The 21518-nt window shown below is 46.2% G+C and overlaps 1 long non-coding RNA gene across 1 annotated transcript; it reads right to left on the bottom strand.

Moving 5' to 3' along the window:
* LOC106826545 (uncharacterized) lies at positions 1–21183 on the bottom strand. Its single transcript, XR_011493811.1, has 2 exons — positions 20919–21183; positions 1–302 (listed from the first exon to the last, which is right to left on the bottom strand). It is a non-coding gene; the product is annotated as an uncharacterized lncRNA (long non-coding RNA).
* Between the last annotated feature and the right edge of the window lie 335 nt (positions 21184–21518).

Raw genomic sequence — 21518 nt, 5'->3', positions numbered from 1 at the left:
TACTAAATGATGGTTTAATGGGAGAAGTCTCAAGACAAGAACATAGAATACAAGATGATGGAGAGAAACAGTTTATAAGAAAAAGTACCAAACATTTAACATATTTGAGATGAATGAGGATGGATGAGATGACTGTTGCTTTCCTCACGGGTCAGTTCCCTCTTCCATCAGTGGAGCTCTTGAAAGTCGGAAGAATGTGAAGCGGTGTGGTAGGATGAAGCTAATGCTGTGGCCTTTACGAGTGGAAAGAAGTGCGGGCTCATCCTTCATTCTTACAGTGATCACAGAGTGCACAGACTCTACTGGAGACAGCAAAACAGTACGTGGCTTACATAAGGTCTCTTGACTACCAAATCTGGTCTTCTCTTCATACCCCTGCTGACACTGTTATTTCTTATTTTCAGCAAATGGAAGGTTTTACCTGTGTGTCCAAATACAGTAGCCACGAGCTGCTTAAGTTTAAATTAAATAAGTGTAGCTATTTAAGTTGAAATTAAATAAAAAATTAAGTTCCTCAGTTGCACTAGTCACATGTCAAGTGCTCAGTAGCCACATATGGCTGGTGGCTACTGTGTTGGACAGCACAGAGATCATATCCATCACTGAGGAAAGTTCTATTGGTCCACCCTGTTCTCTCTCTTTTTTTTTTTTTTTTTTTGGTGAGGAAGATTGCCCCTGAGCTAACATCTTTTGCTAATCTTCCTCTTTCTGCTTGAGGAAGATTGTCACTGAGCTAACATCTGTGCCAATCTTCCTCTTTTTTGTATGTGGGATATCACCACAGCATGGCTTGGTGAGCAGTGTGTAGGTCTGTGTCCTGGATGTGAACCTGCCAACCCCGCGCTGCCGAAGTGGAAAGCACAAACGTAACCACTAAGCCACCGGGCCGGCCCCAGTCCACCCTGTAGTACATCCGGCATATGCAAGTGTCTTTTTGTGTGAGGTAGAAAATAGTTACATAATATTTGTTCTTCTTTACCAACCTCATAGTAACAAGTTTCTATTCATCTAAGGAATTGTGTCACTAACCCCATCCACTTTAAATTCAATTTCTGTTCGCAAATGTAATATATATTCATTTTGAAGGGAAAAAAAAAAACCTAGTGACTATCCCTTCCTATAAACCCACCTCCCAAAGACAATCCTGACTACTGGATAAGTCTAGGGAACATTCTGCCTACGTATTCTTCCAGCTGCTTTTATAATCTAGTTTATGCATTCAATTATTTCTGGTAATAAAGATACACTGTGCCCTCTTTGCTTGCTCCCCCTTGTAACAGCGCCACACATTTTTAGTCTTCTCACACAGCTTTGTGTGCCAGGCTCAGACCTGCGACCCTCCTGTCACGCTCTAAGTCATGAAGCATCGTCACCAAAGATGGCTTGAGAGCAAAGTAACAGTTGGCAAATGCACACCTTGAGAAGCGTTTCTTCCTCGTTTAGACTCATTGGTTCCTGAACGTTTTCCAGCCTGACTGCCTGATGTGAAATGCCAGTTCTGTGGAGTGCACACATTTGAGGAATGTGGCTTTAAGCTCCTGGCTCAATTAGTTTAAGTGGCTCGTGTAATGAATTCACTCCATGTTCTTTCCTCACTGGAGATGTGAACTGCACTATATTTGGAACTAACATTTGCAACCCTATACGCTGCTGCCTGGGTGTTTAGCTACACATTTTGGTTGTTGTCACCATCAACTGGATTTAGGGAGTTATATGGCGATGAATTTCACAAAGACTGGTGAGGAGAGATGCAGGTGGCTTTAAAAAAAGTGGGGGGAAAGTGCCCTTCTCGTAGATTGTGATCTGCAGGGAATTCAACTTGCCGCGGTTGTTGAACTGAGGCCGTGAGTTCCGCCCACGGGGCCTGCTTACCTGCTGAATGCCTGCTGCGCGACCTGAGCAACTGTGTCCCTTCCACTCCTGCATCTGCACCATTAATCTGGTGACTTACCTCACCGCTTCCAACAAATAAAATAAACGTGCCATCTACCTATCAATGACCCGAGTGTGCACCAGACCAAGAAACGACCTCAGGTAGGAAGAGTCTGGGCAGCTTTAAATGTCCCTGTCATCTGTGACCCACCCTTGACCACCTCAAATAGGATGCTGGGCAAAGGTTCTCACTGGGATGTGAGCATCACAGAAACAACATAAGAGGCGGGACCAGCACCTGCCTGTTCTAGTCGTTATCGCATGTGACGCAGTGGTGCTGTGCTCTAGCCTCACAACCTGCTACTTCTGATGCGGGAGGTGTGCATTTTGGTCACAAATCAAAGGAGTGGTTGTTGAAGTGTCAGAAGCTTGTCAGAAATGCTCCACAGCACTGGACTTGAGGGCAAGGTTCTGGTGCCTCAGTTCTACTGTAGGATCCAGACAGCAGACAGTGGCTACAAAAGCTTTCAGGGCAAAAGGATATTGCACTAGGCACTGAGGCTGCAGAACCAGATTTGGTCTCTGCCTCATGCAGCTTACAATCTAGCAGGAACAAGAGATATTGAATGAGCACAGAGTAGTATAAGAGGAGCCCACTGTAGCCTGGATGTTAAGGAATTGCTTCCATGAAGAAATGTTAAACTGAGACCTGCAAGATGAGTAGCTGCTAGCCAGGCAGAGAGGAGAGAGAACGTGTTCTAGGAAGAAGACATAGCATGTGCAATGGGCCTGTGGCTGAAAAGAACCTGACCTATTTAAGGAACAAAAAGAAATCCAAAATAGCTGGACAAAGGAGAGCTCTTGGGAAAGTGGTGAAAGAAGGATGGAGAGGTAGGCAAGGGCCAGAGGAGGGAGGGACTTAGGCCACATTAAAGACACTAAGCGTTAGCGAAAGGATGTGGGAAACCATCAGTTTCCTCATCTGTAGAATGAGAATAATAATGGCTATCTGATAGAGTTTCCAAGGGACAAAATGAGAAGAATACATGAAAGGTGGTTGTAAGTTATAAAGCATTACAGGAATACTACTAATGTTATAATATTATTAGTAGTCACAGTAAGCTGCGCTACCTTCTTAAGTAATACAAGTCAGTCTCAATACAATACAAGTCTCCTTCTAAGTGGAAATATGAAATAGTTTATAAAACCCCAACTTACTCAAGGGAACTGATGGAAAGGTCATAAGTTTACTTCAGTCGAAACCTCCTGTGTGAGGTTCATGAAGCCCAAGGGTGAGCCCAGCTGTTTGGAGCAGGATCACACCATTTCTGGCCGTGTGTATTTCTCAAGGCCACACCGACTCTCCAACGCCGCCTTCAGAAAAGGTCAGTCTTCCGCCTCTTTCTCAAACCCACCGGAGCAGAACTGCTAAGACATTCTCTCCCCGTGATTTCTTCCAGCCAGACTTGGGCCCAGCATCTCCTAGGTCAGCCCTGGTAGAAGCTGCCACCATTCCAAAAAACATGACACTCCTCTGAGCTGCTCATGGCTGAAGAATTATCCCGATTAGCACCTGTATTACATTTTAGGAAAAATTCAGCACCTTTCCAGAACCGTGATGTTTTATTTTTACAATGGTTCTGTGAAGTAGGCACAGTCAAATCTCACAGAATGGATGTAAAACCTGGGGTTTAGCTCTCCAATCTGACCAGGAGGGATATACTATCGTGGAGAACTTAATGGTTCATTTTGGGCCATTTCCTATCAGCCTGCAGCACACAAAACATCACCCAAGTGCAGAAGGGCAGAGCTTTCGCACGTGTGGGCATTTGATTTAAGCCACCTTACCACAACCCTCTTCCCAGCTCTGCTGGAACAAACCAGATACACTTCTTCCCCAGACGTCACTGACTACCACAAATGCCCCACAGAACTACACACCAGAGGTTGAAAATTTGCATTTTCTCTTTGACCTCCACGATGCTTTTAAAATCTTTTTGAAATTTAAATACCAGCTTCTAAAAATCATGATATTTCACATAAAAATCCAGATTTCCAGCTTTTCATGAAGAGTCAGATCTAGCATAAATGTCTGGAGCTGAGTACTGACATGATCAGCATATTCTACCAGCCCCCACTCTGCCTAGATCCTTTCCGGAGGTCGTGAGACAGGCCCAGAATATCTGAGTTTGTGCACCTGGCCAAGTATTATGAATCCCGTATCCCTCCTCTGTGACCTTTTCATATGGATAAGGTTTACTCTGTTTGAACATAACTTTGGGAAGGTTTTGGAGACCTTAGTGTAGGTGAGAAAACAAGAGTTGGCCACTCCACTCCGTCTCTGACGGATCTGAAGTTAATTATTTGCAGCTACTTCCCAAGGGTAAAGGTGAAAAGCTTTCTTCTGTCAAAGGCTTCTTTTAGGCCACTCCCTTCTATTGTCTCCTCTGTTCCATTCTGGCCCCTTCGTTCATTCATTCAAGATTCAGAACATGTAAAAAAAATATTTATGAAGGTGCGAGGACATTGGCCTCCAATCATTTTTGGAATGAGATGGAGAATTAAAAAAAATCATTACTGAGGGGCTGGCCCTGTGGCCGAGTGGTTAAGTTCGTGCGCTCCGCTGCAGGCGGCCCAGTGTTTCATTGGTTCGAATCCTGGGCGCGGACATGGCACTGCTCGTCAAACCACGCTGAGGCAGCGTCCCATATGCCACAACTGGAAGGACCTACAATGAAGAATACACAACTATGTACTGGGGGACTTTGGGGAGAAAAAGGAAAAAAAAAATTTTTTTAAATCAAAGAAAAAAATCATTACTGAAATCCCACTTCTGGGTATAAATCCAGAAGAACTGAAAGCAGGATCTCGAAGAAATATGTGTGCACCCATGTTCATAGCGGCATTATTCACAATAGCCAGAAGGTGGAAGCAACCCAAGTGTCCATTGATGGATGAATGGATAAACAAAATGTGGTACATTCATACAATGGAATATTATTCAGTGTTAAAGAGGAAGGAAATTCTGACACATGCTACAAGATGGATGAATCTTGAGGACGTTACGCTAAGTGAAATAAGCCAGTCACATAAGGGGTCCAGAGAAGTCAAATTCGTAGAGAAGGAAGCAGAGCAGTGGTTGCCAGGGCCGGGGTGAGGGAACATGGGGAGTTGTTGTTAATGGATACAGAGTTTCAGTTTTGCAAGATGAAAAAATTCTGGAGATCTGTTGCACCACAGTGTGAATACACTTAACACTACTGAACTATACACTTAAAAATGGTTAAGATGGTAATTTTTTCTTAACCACAATTCAAGTTTTTTTTAAAAAAGCATCACTGGGAGACTGGAGACCCGGGTTCTGCCAGAGGCTCCAACGCTGCCTTGTGTGACCTTGGGCAAGGCCCTCTCTGAAACCAGGTCCTTTTCTGCACAATGAAACGGTGGAGGAGATGACAGTAAAAACACCAACCTCGGTGCGGGGCAGAGGGACGTGACCGTGCTGTGTGAGCAACTGGACGCTCTGCAAATATTGGATGTGCTCGTCATCTTAAACTGGTTTCTGTGGAGACTCAATAAATCTTAGACTAAAAAAAAAAAAAAAAGCCAAGGTCTGTGTTAGGTGCCAGAACCTTACAGAGGAAAGAACAAGAGCCTGTCCTCGAATTGCTCACAGTCTCGTGGAAAAATAAAAAGAGAATTAGGAAAAAATTTACCATATAATGTGTTAAGGGTCAGTCTAACATATGCTGGGTTCAAATATACACAACTTAACTTCCCCATAACGGGATGAAGGTTGGGTATAAACTATGCTACGTTGTCTGGGTAAATCAAAAGTTTTCAGATCAGCAGAACACAAGTTGAAAGCTTCAGACCATCTTTTCCAGGTGTTTAGTCTATAAAAAGAAAAAAATACGCACGTGCGTGTGTGTATACTTTCATCCACTGCCTTTTGCTTAGACCCATTTTTCTTATTGATATTTTAATTCAACAATTTAGTTTATGAATATATTAATTAGCTAATTGAATTTAATTAAATCAATTCCTGTTTAACCAAAAGGGCCCCAGGATAGCTGGAACAAAGAGCTCCTGCTGGCTGGAATGTAGTCTGCAAGCAGGAAAGCCTGTGCCTGCTGGGGTTGGTGGAGTTCCATATACTCTGTTTACACAATTACACCTCTGTAAATATTATTCGCAGCCAAGCTATTTAGTCTACTACGATGAAGCTTTGTTTCTTTTTCAGTTTTTTAAAAAACTTTTCCTGGAGTTAATTATTAATGAGGACAAATCAGTTTTTATTTGCTTAGTTTTCCACGTCCCCATAATGAATTTATTCTCCACCATCACCGAAGGTATCAATTTTTCCTCTGTTCCTCTCATCTTATTTCTTGGAGACATCCCTTCTGGAGCCTTCTGTCCTCCTGGTACAATCTTGATTGATGACTCTCTAGGCCTTCTGCCAGGCCATCTGTCACCCTGGGATTTCCCTTCATCATCATCTTGGGGCTTCTCTTCATTTCTCACCTATGTTGAATATCCTGTTTCCAGAATCACATGTCTTCCTGTTTCTTGGTTTATTCTGTCATTTTGGTGTACCACATCCTCCAATAGTTTCCTGAGAAAGGGTACACTGGTAGGAAGTAAAATTTTTAAGACTTCACATGTCTGAAAATGTGCTTACTTTATTGAATTCACAATTTGGCTATTTCGTAAAATTATAGGTCATAAATAATCTGAAAGCGTTTCTTCACTGTCTTCCAGCCTGGCTGATGGGAAGCATGGTGCCATTCTGATGGTTGTCCCTTCGAATGTGACCTGCTTTTTCTCTCTGGAAGGTTTTAGTAACCTTCCTCTCTACTCAATGATCTGAAACATAGTGATTTCTTTTTCATCCATTATGTTGGGCCCTCGGTGGGCCTCTCATTCTGGAGATCTAGGCCATTCAGTTCTGAGATGATTTCTTGAATTATTCCTTTGATGATCACTTTCCCTCTATTTTTCTCTGTTCTATTTCTCGTAACTCTTCCTAGTTGAATGTTAGTCCTTTTGGGCTACCTCTAGCTTTTAAAAATCTTTTCATGCCTATTTTCCAGCCATTTTTTTTTTAAAGATTTTATTTTTCCTTTTTCTCCCCAAAGCCCCCTGGTACATAGTTGTATATTCTTCCTTGTGGGTCCTTCCAGTTGTGGCACGTGGGACGCCGCCCCAGCATGGCTCGATGAGCTGTGCCATGTCCGCGCCCAGGACTCGAACCAACGAAACTCTGTGTCGCCTGCAGTGTAGCGCACGAACTCAACCACTCGGCCATGGGGCCAGCCCCTGCAGCCATTTTTTTTTTTTTAATTTTTTATTTTATTATTATTTTTTTAAAGATTTTATTTTTTCCTTTTTCTCCCCAAAGCCCCCCGGTACGTAGTTGTGTATTCTTCGTTGTGGGTTCTTCTAGTTGTGGCATGTGGGATGCTGCCTCAGCGTGGTCTGATGAGCAGTGCCATGTCCGCACCCAGGATTCGAACTAACGAAACACTGGGCCGCCTGCAGTGGAGTGCGTGAACTTAACCACTCGGCCACGGGGCCAGCCCCCCTCCAGCCATTTTTTTAAGGATAGTTCTTCAATTTTATCTTCTAACCCTTGTTATTGGTTATCATATTTTTAAGACATGTTTTATTCCCAATGTTCTTTTTTTATAACCTCCTGTTCTTGTTTCATAGACGCAACATCTTCATATCTCTCTGAGAATATTTATCTTTTTTTTTTTAAGTTTAGATTTTGTTTTGTTCTGTTCTCTGTGTTGTTTCTCTATTCTCCAATTTCCCTTTTTCTTGTTTATTTGTTTGGTCTTTGTCTTTCACTTTGGAAACTTTCTTAAACTTCCTGTTGATCTTTGACAGTCCATTCATGGTTAAGACTGAGGCACTAAAATTGTCTGGAAGCTCTGCATTCATGAAACAGTGGTGGCATCACTACAGGGAGCTTTCACTGGGGACTCTCAGGCCTTGGTACCTGCAGTGGGTTGAATGCTGGCCCTCAAAAAGATATATCCACATCCTAATCCCCATAACCTATGAATGTGACCTTATTTGGAAAAAGGGTCTTTGCAAATGTAATTAAGGGTCTTGAGAGGAGACCATCCTGGATTATCTGGATGGGCCTTAAATCCGATAACAGTTGTCTATAAGACACACAGAGAGGAGAGACCCAGAGAGAGGAGGTGAAAGTACGTGAAGATGGAGGCAGATTGGCGACACAGCCACAAACCGAGGAGCAGCTGGCGCAACCAGGAGCTGGAAGAGCCCAGGAAAGGAAGCTCCCTAGAGCCCCGGAGGGAACCCCACCCTGCTGACACCTTGATTTCCAACTTCTGACATCCAGAACTGGGAGAGAATAAATTTCTTTTGTTTTAAGCCACCAAGTTTTTGGTAATTTGTGACAACAACCCTAAGAAACTAATACAGTATCCACAGGTATTTCCTCTTGGGCTGGTCAAGTTTTCCCAGTGAGAGGTCCTCTAACCTAGTGATTGAGGGCATTAGCCTGGCTGGGAGAATCTTAGGGCCACATGTGACAAGGGGGCCAGAAGGTCTCACCATTTGGTATGCAGTCTTTACTTAATTCCCTGCTTTTCAATACCGTGCAGTATCTTGTCTCTGCTAGGCTTAGCATCCCTGAGTTCAGAGTTTTTCTAGATTAACCTTTTAAGAAGGTGTATTACTCATAGTTTTTTTTTTATTTTCTATATTTCCTGATGCATTGACATCTTGGGTCCTTGCTGACCCTGGAGAGACTGCCTCTCCCAGGACTAGCCAATTCTTAGATAAACTACCCACCTGCCAGTGCACCTTTTCTATGCAAACCAACCAATGAAAGCCCTTTCCCCAACCACCTGCTTTATCAGGCTCTCACCGGCTCTCACTCTCAGGTCACTTCTTCTGCCCTAGGGCCAAAGGACCAGATAATTAGGGACAGTTCCTATGCCGCAGAGTCCATGAAATTAAACTAGTCAATCTTAAGCCTGCTGACCCTGCCTCACACGTTCCTTCCTGTGAAACCACAATAAAGGCTCTGGCCACGTTGTATATCCATACAATGGAATACAACGAAAAGGAATGAACTATTGACATGTGTGGCATCGTCGATGGATCTCCAAAGTATGCTGAGCAAAAGAAGCTAGGCACAAAAGACTATATACTACATGATTTTAATTATCTAAAATTCTAAAAAACGCAAAATAAAATGTCAGAAAGCAGACTGTGGTTGACAGATGGAGGGTTGACTGCAAAGGGGCATAAGTTGTGGTGCTGGTAACTAGTTCTCAAAAAAAAAAAAGCCCAATTTCTGGCACTTTCCTTATTTCCGTGGTGTAGACACTCCCACCACGGCCACTTGTGAGCTACTAATGTGACATGACTAAACACAGATTTGAGAAGAGACGTATGTAATTGGCTCTCCTGAGCTGGCGCCAGGATGCTGACCAGCTTCAGCACATCACTGCGGAAAGGAACGAAGGGGAGGAAGATATTCTATGTCTTGATTGTGTTGGTGGTAGCACAGATTTATACTTTTGTCAGAGCTTATCAAACTCTACCCTTAAAATGGGTGCACTTTATTGCACGTAAATTCTCCTTCAAAAAAATATTAGCAACAACCAAAATGCCCAATAAAAACGAACTGGTTCTGTTAGCTTACTGTCTGTCCTCTTGATGGAATACGATTTAGCCATTCGAAGAATTTAGAAGATTTTAGCAACATGGCAAAGTAATTTGCTCTATCACATTTTGTGAAAAAGGCAGAATAGGAAATTTTATTTTTACCATGTGGTTCGCCTATGCAAATTCTGTAGGCAGATGGACAATGTCTGGCTTTTTTTTCATGAGTTGATGTTTTTCTTTGTATTTAAAAGCAATGGCAGGGCTGGCCCTGTGGCGTAGTGGTTAAGTTCACATGATCTGCTTTGCCGGCTCAGGTTTTGTGGGTTCGGATCCCGGGTGCGGACATACACGTTGCTTATCAAGCCTACCTGTGGCAGCATCCTGCATATAACATAGAGGAAGAATGGCATGGATGTTAGCTCAGGGACAATCTTCCTCAGCAAAATAAAGAAGTAAATAAAAGCAGTAGAGAGCCAGCCCTGCTGGCCTAGCAGTTAAAGTTCAGCGCGCTCTGCTTTGGTGGCCCAGGTTTGGTTCCTGGGCAAGGAACCACATCACTTGTCTGTCAGTAGCCATGCTGTGGTGGCAGCTCACATAGAAGAACCAGAAGGACTTACAACTAAAATATACAACTATGTACTGGGGCTTTGGGGAGGGAAAAAAATAGAGAGAGAAGAGTGGCCACAGATGATAGCTTAGGACAAATCTTTCCCAGGAAGTTAAAAAAAAAAGCAGTAGGTAGGAAAATGGTTGAGAGCCCAGAACCTGCAGCTGGACTGCCTGGGTTAGGGTTCAAATCCCAGGTGTCACTTCCCAGGTGAGTGGTCTTGAGCAACTAATCTAACCTTTTTGAGTCTTTAATTTCTCAGCTGTAGCAAGGGCATAACACCAGCACCCATCTCACAGGGATGCTGTGAGGATTGAATGAGCTAATACGAGTAAAGAGCTTAGAACAGTACAAAGAGTAAGGGCTTTATAAATATTAGCTATTATTTTCATGAGGCAATGACACTGTTTGGATGATAAAAATGCTTACTATGTGCGATGCATTTTAGGGGATACAGGAATTTACAAGACGTGGCCTCCGACCTCGAGGAGCCTAGCGGTGCTTCTCAACTGCAGGGGGTGAGGGAGTGATTTTTTTCCACCAGGGGACGTTTAGCAAAGTCTGGAGATATCTTTGATTGTCACAACTTGAGAGGGGTGTGCTGCTGGCGTCTGGTGGGTAGAGGGCAAGGATTCTCCTAAAAAATCCTGCAAAGCACAGAACGGCCTCCCCTCCCCCCACAACAAAGAAGTATTTGGTCCAAAATACGAAGAGTGCTGAGGCTGAGAAGCACTGAGTTATAGTCTAACGGGAGAAAAAGATATGTGTGTGCACACCAAGTGCACAAATGTGAGATAACAGAGAATATATATATTGGTCTCTGCCCCTGGTTCCTGGCACAGAGCTCCTAAGACCCCTGTAAATCCCTAAGTGATAAGAGTACTGGGAGCATCTTTTGTCCAATGAGGCGACTCTGGTGGGCTCCTGGATGGAGGGTGGTCACCAGAAAGACCAAGCCATAATTAGAAGCTTGGAATTTTCAGCACTGCTCCACTCTCCCCTTCTCATGGAGAGGGGATAGGGGCTGGAAATGGAGCCAATAACTGATCATGGCTACATGAGGAAGCCTCTATTAAAAGCCCAAGAGTAGGGGGTTGGGGAAGCTTCCAGGTGAGTGAGCACATCCATGAACCGGGGTGGGGGGGGGGAGTGCTGCACCCCAGCTCTACGGGTGATGTGGATTAAGGCTGCCCCAGCTAGAGAAGCACAAGGTGACCTGGCCTACATGCCAAACTATATGACCCAGTGGACTTTTTTTATGGTATGAATTAGGACCGCCCCAGGGAGAGAAGCCCAGGGCATCCTCACCTGCATGCCGATCTATATGGCCAGATTCGTATCTAAAGTTATATGACCGCACAATTACCAGACCCCATCTGCACTGAAATCATTTAATGACTTTTTACATCATCTTTTCTTTTCTCCAGTAAAAATAAGTCACGTACCCATGCGTTATAAAATTAGCCCTAACCCTCAACTCGGGGCAGCAGCAGGAGCTCTGCCTGCCCATGGGTCCTGTCCCCATGCCAGCGGGGGCAGCAGCAGGAGCTCTGACTGTCCATGGGTCCTGTCCCCATGCCAGCGGGGGCAGCAGCAGGAGCTCTGACCGCCCGTGGGTCCTGTCCCCACGCACCAGCTCTGCCTGCCCATGGGTCCTGTCCCCATGCCAGCGGGGGCAGCAGAAGCGGCGGCAGCAGAAGCTCTGACTGCCCATGGGTCCTGTCCCCATGCTATTCCACACTATTCTCTAAATAAAAGAGCACTACTGCCAGATCTTGAGAGTCTAAGAAATCTTTCTTTCGACTCCTCGGCTCATCGACCCTGCATCACGGGGACAGAAGCTCCTGCACTCAGGACCCTCCCGGACTTCGCCTTCTGTGTTTCTTCATTTGGCTGGTCACCTGCATCCTTTATCATGTCCTTCAATAAACTGGTAAATTCTAAGGAAGTGCTTCCCTGAGTTCTGTGGGCCACTCTAGCAAATTAATGGATCCCATGGACGGGGTCACGGGAACCTCCAATGTGTAGCCATGTAGGACGGAAGATAGGGGTAGCCTGGTGGCCTACTACTCGGTATTGGCATCTGAAGTGGGGGGCAGTCTCGGGGGACTACGCCCTTAACCTGTGGGAACTGACGCTCCCTCCAAGGAGTACGTCAGACTTGAGTTAAATCGCAGAACATTCGGCGGGTGTCAGAGAATTGTTGGTGGGGGAAAACCCCACACATCTGGGGTCAGAAGTGTTGTGAGTGTGGTGGTAGTGTAAGGATAAAGGAGACACACAGGAGGGAAACAGCTTTGCTTTCCCCCAAACAACAAAGCAGACCACTGAGAGTGAGTGTGTACTCAATGAAAGAAAGGGAGAAAGAACAGGAAGATTAGGAGAGCAGTGGCTCGGAGGACAGGATTCCGTCACCGCTGGCCAGGAAGACGGGCCTCAGGGAGCTTCCGGCTTTGCGACCTAGTGGGCACACTTCAGTGATTTTCAATCTTTAGCTGATTCTATTGGTACTTTTTAAAAAACTTAAGTCAAAGTGAAAAGGCTTCACTTCCTTCTGCTTTGCACTCCCAGCGTGAAAACCCATTCAGAGCCGGTTTAAATATGTTTAGTTCATGCTGTTTTTTAACGCAAACTGATAAAGAGTTGAACCAATTTAAAACTCTTAAAAGTACATTTTTGGGGGAGGGTGACCAAAAGTGTTACACACTAATACTCCGCTTTTCATTTAAAATTGAACTATGTTGGGAAAAATATGCCAGTATTTTAAATGGTGGGTATAATTTGGGAACCGGTGATTTCTGCTTTTTAACTCTTGATGCCTTTCAAAATTTCTCCGTTGAGGAGTATATGTGACTTTGATAATTAGAAAAAGAACGAAGAAAAGGAATAAAGGAGGATTGAAAGAATGACAGGAGCAAACGGCCGAGGGCGTCTGCTGTGTGTGCAGGCTCTCTGGCAAGCGTGGGAGGTGGCGGGGTGCGAGGAATTAAATAATTTGCTCCACTTCCATCACGTCTCTGAGGCCCTCCTAACTCGGGGTGCAGCAAGCTTTGCTCTACATTCTTGCTTTTCCCCTTCTTCTTCTTCCTTCTGTGTCCCCAGTACTGAGTCCCTTTCTGCTTTTAGGGGGTGAAGGGGAAACAAGAAAAAATCATCACCTATTTTCAGAAAAGTACCCATAGAGGCTTGGTGGTGCCAGGTGCTGCAGGCTCCTTGCCCTTGAACTAACAAATCCTTCTTCAAACTTTCTCCCTACCACTTTCCCCTGACTTTAAAAAATTAATTTTTAAAATATTTTTTCTGATCAGAAAAGTAATACCAGGGCCGGCCCGGTGCCGCAGCGGTTAAGTGCGCACGTTCTGCTTTGGCAGCCCGGGGGTCACCGGTTTGGATCCCGGGTGCGGACATGGCACCGCTTGGCAAGCCACGCTGTGGTAGGCATCCCACATGTAAAGTAGAGGAAGATGGGCATGGATGTTAGCTCAGGGCCAGTCTTCCTCAGCAAAAAGAGGATTGGCAGCAGTTAGCTCAGGGCTAATCTTCCTCAAAACAACAACAACAAAACAAATAAATTTTAAAAAACCAAAAAAATAAAATGGGTTGGCAGAGCTGTGTTCCTTCTGGAGGTTTTCGGGGAGAATCTGTTCCTTGCCTTTTCGTTTCCAGAGGTTGCTGACATTCCCTGGTTCCATCTCTCTCCGGCCTCATCACGTTGCCTTCTCTCTCATTCTCCCCCCTCCCTCTTATAAGGACCTTTTTGATTATCGGGCCCATCCAGATAATCCAAGCAAATCTCCCCATCTCAAAATTCTCAGTTCAGCCACATCTGCAAAGTCCCTTTGGCCCCGTAAAGTAACACATTCTCAGGTCCAGGGAATTAGCACGTGGGCATCTTTGGGGGAACATTATTCCGACTCTGTTGTTAGCGCCCTGGAGCCCATTCTGACTCCTGGTGACCCTGTGGGCAGCAGAGCAGAACCCTGCCTGGGCTTTTTGCGTCACCCTCTCCCCTTCTGGCGCTCTATCAGACAATGCTCCGCCGCCATTCATGGGGCTTTTGTGGCCACTTTTTACAGAAGTGGGTGTCCAGGCCCTTCTTCCTAGTCGGTCTGGTCTGGAAGCTGCGCTGAAAACTGTCCACCACGGGTGACCCTGCTGGTATTTGAAACACCGGTGGCAGAGCTTTCAGCATCACAGCAACACGCAGCCACCTCAGTATGACAGCCGGCAGGCAAGCGATGTGGTTCCTTGAGCGGGAAACGAACGCCGGCCGGAGCGGTGAGAGCGCTGAACCTTCTACTAGACCCCCGGGGCTGGCTTCCGCCTGCCACAGCTACGGACTGGTCTTCCTCAAGCAAGCAAAAAACAAAGGGCCAGCCTGCTGGCATAGTGTTAACTTTGTGTGCTCCACTTCAGCAGTCCAGGGTTAGTGGGTCCAGATCCCAGGTGCAGACCTACACACTGCTCATCAAGCCATGCTGTGGAGGCATCCCACATACAAAATAGAGAAAGATTGGTACAGATATTAGCTCAGTGACAATCTTCCACATCAAAAAAAAAAAAAAAAAAGAGGAGGATTGGCAACGGATGTTAGCTCAGGGCAAATCTTCCTCAGCAAAAAAAAAAAAGAGTCAAAAACAAACACAAAAAACCAAATGTTTCTAAAACTAGATTCACAACCTCTCCCCTAACCTCTATCCCACCTTCCTGCACCTTTTCTTATTTATTTTTATTTTGACATTTTAAAAAAATTTTATTGAGGTTGTATTGGTTTATAACTTTGTGTAATTTCAGGTGTACCTTATTATATACCAGTTTCTGTATAGACTGCATCATGCTCACCACCAATACTCTAGTTTCTGTCCATCACCATACATATGTGCCCCTTTACCGCTTTTGCCCAACCCCCCAGCCCCTCCCCTCTGGTAACCAGTGATCTGTGCTCCTTATCCATGAGTTTGTTTTCCACATATGAGTGAAATCATATGCAGCACCTTGTTTTCAAAATGGCCCACTCTCAAACACTTAAGATACAGACCTAGGACTCACTTGTCATTCTTCCCTCTCCTCTGTACCTAATCAGCCACTAAATCCCATCAATTATTTTGGGACTTGGCTTTCCTCCAATATTATCACCTAATATCTTGACTGTTGCTAAAGTGTATAATCAGAAGGCTTTCTCCCATTCAAATCATACTCTGTAGGAGTGGATTATCCTCTCCTCCAGGAAGCCCTCTGTGACTGCCCCTTCCTGGGATACCATCTCCCCCTCTAGAGGAAGTAACCCATAATTAAGTGTCCACTATGTGTTCAGCTTTTTCAAGTATTTTATTTTTTGCTGAGGAAGATTGTCCCTGAGCTAACATCTGTGCCAATCTTCCTCTATTTTGTTTGTGGGAGGCCGCCACAGGTTGGCTGCTGACAAGCGGTGTAGGTCTGCACCCAGGAAACAAACCTGCACCACTGAAGTGGAGCATGCTGAACTAAACTGCTAGACCATGGGGCTGGCCCCTTTTTCAAGCATTTTAAAATCTGATCTTAGGGGCCGGCCTGGTGGCGCAGCACTTAAGTGCACACGTTCCGCTTTGACAGCCCGGGGTTCGCCGGTTCAGATCCCGGTGTGGACACGGCACTGCTTGGCAAGCCATGCTGTTGCAGGCAACCCACGTATAAAGCAGAGGAAGATGGGCACAGATGTTAGCTCAGGGCCAGTTTTCCTCAGCAAAAAGAGGAGGATTGGCAGCAGATGTTAGCTCAGGGCTAATCTTCCTCAAAAAAAAAAAATTTCCAAAAAAAATTTGATCTTAAAAGTATGGTTTTAATGTTTACAGATGAGGAAACTGAGAGGCAAAGTAACTTATGCAAGGTAATAGAGTAACAGATGGCAGGACAGGAACCCTTCCTGGTCTGACTGACTCCAGTGCCAAGCTTTTTGTCTCTATTCCACATGGTCTCCCTAGAGTTAATGTCAGTGGTCCCAAACCGTGGCTGTTCATTAAAACCACCAGGGGCACTGATTCTGAAGGCCCACACCAGAGCTACCAGGAAGACTCTGAAGGTGGGGCCCCAAAATCTATTTTCCAAAATTCCTATACTCTTCATTTGACATATATTCTTTGTTACTTATTACTAATTAGTATGTTCAAAACATCTGGTTTATTCACAACTTCGACTAGGACAGGAAATACTGTCCTGCCCACCCTTGTGACCGACCCGGGACCTTTACAGAGCAGGCACTCGCAAACATTTGTTGGCTGTTTAAATGCTGAACTGTGAGGTACACTGTGAGCTACACTGTTACAAGAGTGCAGACAATAACAACAACAGTATAACAGCCAGCACTTCCTGAACCTTCCTCAGATGCCAGGCCCCCGTGCTAACTTCTGAGGACTTCGCAATCACCCTACGAGGCAAGATCAGGACACGATTTGCAGAGCCCCTTGTTAAAAAATCATCCAGCATTTCAACATGGCGACAGCAGAGCATTAAACCAAGCGAGGCCAGCCCCTCTAAGTGCCTGCGTGACCCTGCAGCTCTCACACTTACGAAGCCAACCCCCGGTGGGATTACTACCCCTATTTTACAGAAGAGGAAATTGAGACACAGAGGCATGAAACAAGCATTCCCAAGGTCACCCTGTGCCACCCTGGTCAGAGAGGGTGTCGCAGCAAAGCCCTCCAGTCCCTCAAAGTCCGCCTCAAATCCGCCCTCGTCTACCCAATGTTCTCATAACTAAGGAAGGAAAAAAGAAATCTCTCTTTGTCCTCTCGAATTTTAGCTCCATGACAGCATTTGACTTGTACCTTTCTTATGGCCTTTATCATATTCTCATGTTATACTCGAAATGCCCTAGTGGGGGGAGACATCCAATAAGTTAACATAGTTGAATGAACAAATGAACAAGAGTACAACCTTGAAGACAGAGAAGGACAAGGAGGGAATTCTAGGCAGGGGACAGGCCAGGACAGGGACGAGCACCGCTGCAGGACACAGGGAGACGGTTGGCTTGACTGCAGCAGAGGTACTTGTGGGGGCTGGTGTGGATAAGACTGGAAAAGAAGGTGAATTAAGCTATAAAGTGCCTTTAACAAAGCTAGACAGTCACTTCGTGCAGGCCATAAGGACATGTCACATGTGTAGTTATGTACGCTTCAACCATTTCACAAATATTTCACACCCACTATGTGTGAGGCACAATTTTAAGCAACAAACAAGACAGACAAGATCCTTGCTCTCATGGAACTTGCATTTTAGTGGGGGCAGGGACAGACAGCACAAAAAAGATAATTTCAGGTATTGAGAAGTGTTCTGAAGATAATAGGATAAGGCCCTGTCATAAAGAGATTCTGTGGAGGGCCCGTCCCCGTGGCCTAGTGGCTAAGTTCAGCACGCTCTGTTTCAGCGGCCCGGGTTCAGTTCCTGGGTGCGGACCTGCACTGCTCTATTAGCGGCCATGCTGTGCTGGCAGCCCATATACTAAAAGATAGAGGAAGATTGGAATGGATGTTAGCTCAGGACAAATCTTCCTCAGCCAAGAAATAAAAAAAAGAGTATCTGTGGAAACGACCTTAGATAGGGTGGTCAGGGAAGGCCTCTCTGAAGAAGTGACATCTCAACCAAGGTAGGAATAATAGGAAGGAACAGCCAACGCCAAGGTCCCCAGACACACAGATCATGCTGTGTTCTAGGAACAGAAAGAAGGCAGGAGCCTAGTGTGAAGAGAAGGGCTGGGGAGATGAGAAAATTGTTTGATGATCACAGTCTTTCTGCTTCTGAGGGTTGAAGATCAAAGAGCCACGTCTCAGCCGCTTTTCTGCGAACATTCTCTGTCCTAAGCTATTTGGGAGAAGTGTGGAAGTTGGAAACAGCGATGAAGCTCGCCCCACTACCAAGCAGGGGCTCTCAGTCCTCCAGACGTCACATTTGCCTCCACCCCTCCTCAGTGTTGGCGAGGCCGAGGCCGGCTCTGCTCGGGCGGAAGGGGCACAGGGCCACAGCCTCCCCTCGCAGCCAGTCTTCTCACAGGTATGCGCTGTGGGGTGTTGGGGGGCTGGGTGGGGAATCGCCAACTGATCCGTCCATCACGAATTCACGTGCTTCACAGACTATGGTGAGCATCTCGGGGCACGAGACACCTGTACCGAGCACCTTGGAGGGGCTCCCGTTTATGCTCAGACCACCCAATGGTGCAGCACAGACGCTCCCCTTTCACAGACGCAAAAGGTCAAGGAACTCATTCAGGCTCCTACAGCAGGAAGCGGCGGAGTAAGAGAACTCTGTGTTTCTTTTTAATTTCAGAATTTGTTCACTGGACGTGAACATTCCTGACATTCAAAAAGTCATAGAGAAAACATATTAAAACCTGCATCCTCCATACACAACTCAAGAAATACAGCTCGGAGGGGCTGGCCCCGTGGCCGAGTGGTTAAGTTCGCGTGCTCAGCTGCAGGCAGCCCAGTGTTTCGTTGGTTCGAATCCTGGGCGCAGACATAGCACTGCTCATCAAACCACGCTGAGGCAGCGTCCCACATGCCACAACTAGAAGGACCCACAATGAAGAATATACAACTATGTACCGGGGGGCTTTGGGGGAAAAAGGAAAAAATAAAATCTTTTAAAAAAAAAAGAAAAGAAAAGAAATACAGCTCATACCTCCCCCCGTTCCACTAAACCATGTGGCCTCCAATTCCTCCCACCTGGGAAACACTGCACATGGCATCACCATCCACTCCCCAGTGCAAGCCAGAAATCCAGCAGGCACCAGGGACCCCTCCCTCTTCTGCCAATCAATTACCAAGTTCAATTAATTTTGATACCTGTTTCTACTACCTTTACCCTTCTCCTTTCTACAATATCATCTCTTTTCAGGGTTACTGCAATGGCCTCCTAACTGGGTTCCCTGCATCTACGCTTCCCTTTTTCCAGCCTAATCTCCACATTACAACCACCAACCTTCTCAAAACCTTTGAAGAGCTGCCCTTTGCTCTTAGGATACTGATAAAATCATTTGCATGGCACACAAGGTTTCATATGGTCTTTCTCCTACTCAACACTCTAGCTTTATCTCATTCCCTCATTCTCTGTGTTTTGGGGGTACTGACCCTCTTACAGTTCCTGACAATCCCCAAGCTCCCACCTACCACAGGGCTTTTGCACATGCTGTTCCTCCCTTCTCCACCTGAATAAGTCTCTTCCCTTTCTCAGGTAAGCTTTCCAAGTCCCCTGAGTCATTCTCTGGCATCTGTCACTTTTACAATTCACATTTGTTTGTGAGATTAATTGATTAAAGGCTTTCTTCCCTAATAGGCTAAGGACCAAGAACCACTCAGTGAGTACAAAATACACACTAAATAGATAATAGCCAATATATATATAAGATGCCAAGCAGTGTTCCTAGTCCTTAACATGTAATTAACTCACTTAAGACCTTGCAGAAGCCCTATATGAAACAGGGACAATTATTAGCCTGATTTTACATACAAGCAAAGTCAGTCACACAAGCTAAGAGGCAGAGCTGGGAGACGAACTCAGGCGTGTTTCTGGAGCGTGTATGCTAAATACGTTATGATGCCTCACTACCACCTGCTGAGGACAGGCTAGTGTTGAGTGCTTTGGATAGGGACTAGACAGCACCAGTAGTAACCTAGTTCAACTAAAAAGTCACTTCATTCGGCTTTTGGTAAGGATCTTATGTTTGACTGGAACTTTGCTGCAAAATATTTATCTTCCCAGCATCTTATTCCAGCTACTTTAAACATCCATTTGCCCTCACTGGGATCATTGTGACTGATGCTGAGCGGAGCGGGGGGCTCAGCACACTGTTAGGGAGCAGGGGAAGCTGGCTTGGAGTGAGACAAAATTATGGATCATCTGTAGCATGGGTAATCCGTATAAGGACTATTCAAAGATTTTCAAGGATGTCATCTCACTTAACCTTCATCGATTCCCCATAAAGTTACACACACGGGGCAGTTCTTCCTCAGTTAATAGATGAAGCAAAAGGCTGCGGTTAGGACTGCTAAGCCGTAGGAAATCAACCAGTCACGGGATAAGGGGAGGAATGGTGTCCCCACACTTCCAGCTTCAGAACTGCAAAGGGATCTCGAGCAGAGAAAGACCCCTTCTGTCTCTTTTAAGGACTGAAGGTAGCTGGCCCAGCTTTCCTAATTCTCGGGGGGAACCTCTGCGAGAGGACAGGCTTCCTCCTAGTATGACTAGAATAGGGCAATTATTCCACAAGCTCAAGCTACATGGTAAAGAGCTCTATACGCTAGCTACATCCAATTAACCCTAGATCAACAGGATGAAAACGTAATAATTCAGGAAATTCTTCACGGGGAGCCCATGTACCAACGTCAGGGGAAGTCAAACCGTATGCACATTTTCTTTCTGTGCATTTTGCTCAGGAAAAGCCTTCAATAGCTTCCTCCAGGGCTCAGAACTAAATAAGGCTAAGAACCGCGATCCTTTATGTCCGTACGCATTCTTTTTGGCTCACGGTTGTGCCTCTATAGGGGCACCTTCGCAGGATGAAACATTTCTATTCCTTCAAGCACCTGGTAGCTACGGATGGGGGGTGGTCTAAGAGGAATCCAAATGCCCATCCCACGTGAGTTAGACCTTAAAACAGCACAGGCCTCAAACCCTATAAATAGATCTAAGAGAACTGCATTAACATTCACCTCCTTGGAGAGGCAGCTGCGTTTAAGGCCAAGGGCGGTCAGGAGCGCTTGAGTCCAGTCCAGCCCAGGCCACTAACCGCCTGTGTAACCTTGCACAAGTTGCATACCCTCTCTGGGCTTCAGTTTCCACATCTGCAAATTGGAAGTTGAACCGCATGGTCTTCAAGGTCCTTCCCAGCCGAGAGCCTGGTACCGAGTAGGCCTAACCATTAAAGCAGCTTCCTGTGGGCGCGGTGCAGCGCTTTAACGGTCCCCCCTCCCCCGCTTGGGCCCGCGAAACCTTCTCCAACACGCCCCTCCGGGTGACGGCGCTTCCCCAACCGCAGCCCGCGCACGGCTCCGCCCCTTCCCGGAGGCGTCCCAGCGTGCCCCGCGCCGGGCCCCGAAAGCGGCGGGGCGCCTCCCGCCTTCCCGCGGCCCCGACCCCGAACTCCTCTCCCCAGTTCTCCCGGGCGCCCTATCCCATCAACGTCTAGGATCGCAGCCAATCACGCGGGCTCAGAGTCTCGCCTCCGGTCCAGCCTCCTTCCAGCGCTCAGCCGGTCTGAGCTCAGGGCCTTTACCAGGCCAGTCCAATCAGCGGCCGGCTCTCGCCTGCCCCACCCCAACCTCCCTCCCCTCGGCCAATCCGCACGCCCCATTCCGCTGCCCGCCCAGCCAACCCGGGCCTTGAAAGCGGCGGGCGAATCGGCGCAGGGCGGCCCTTC

This window comes from Equus asinus, chromosome 13, assembly GCF_041296235.1.
Source record: "Equus asinus isolate D_3611 breed Donkey chromosome 13, EquAss-T2T_v2, whole genome shotgun sequence".
NCBI classification, from domain to species: Eukaryota; Metazoa; Chordata; class Mammalia; order Perissodactyla; family Equidae; genus Equus; species Equus asinus.
This window is presented reverse-complemented; position numbering and strand designations above follow the sequence as displayed.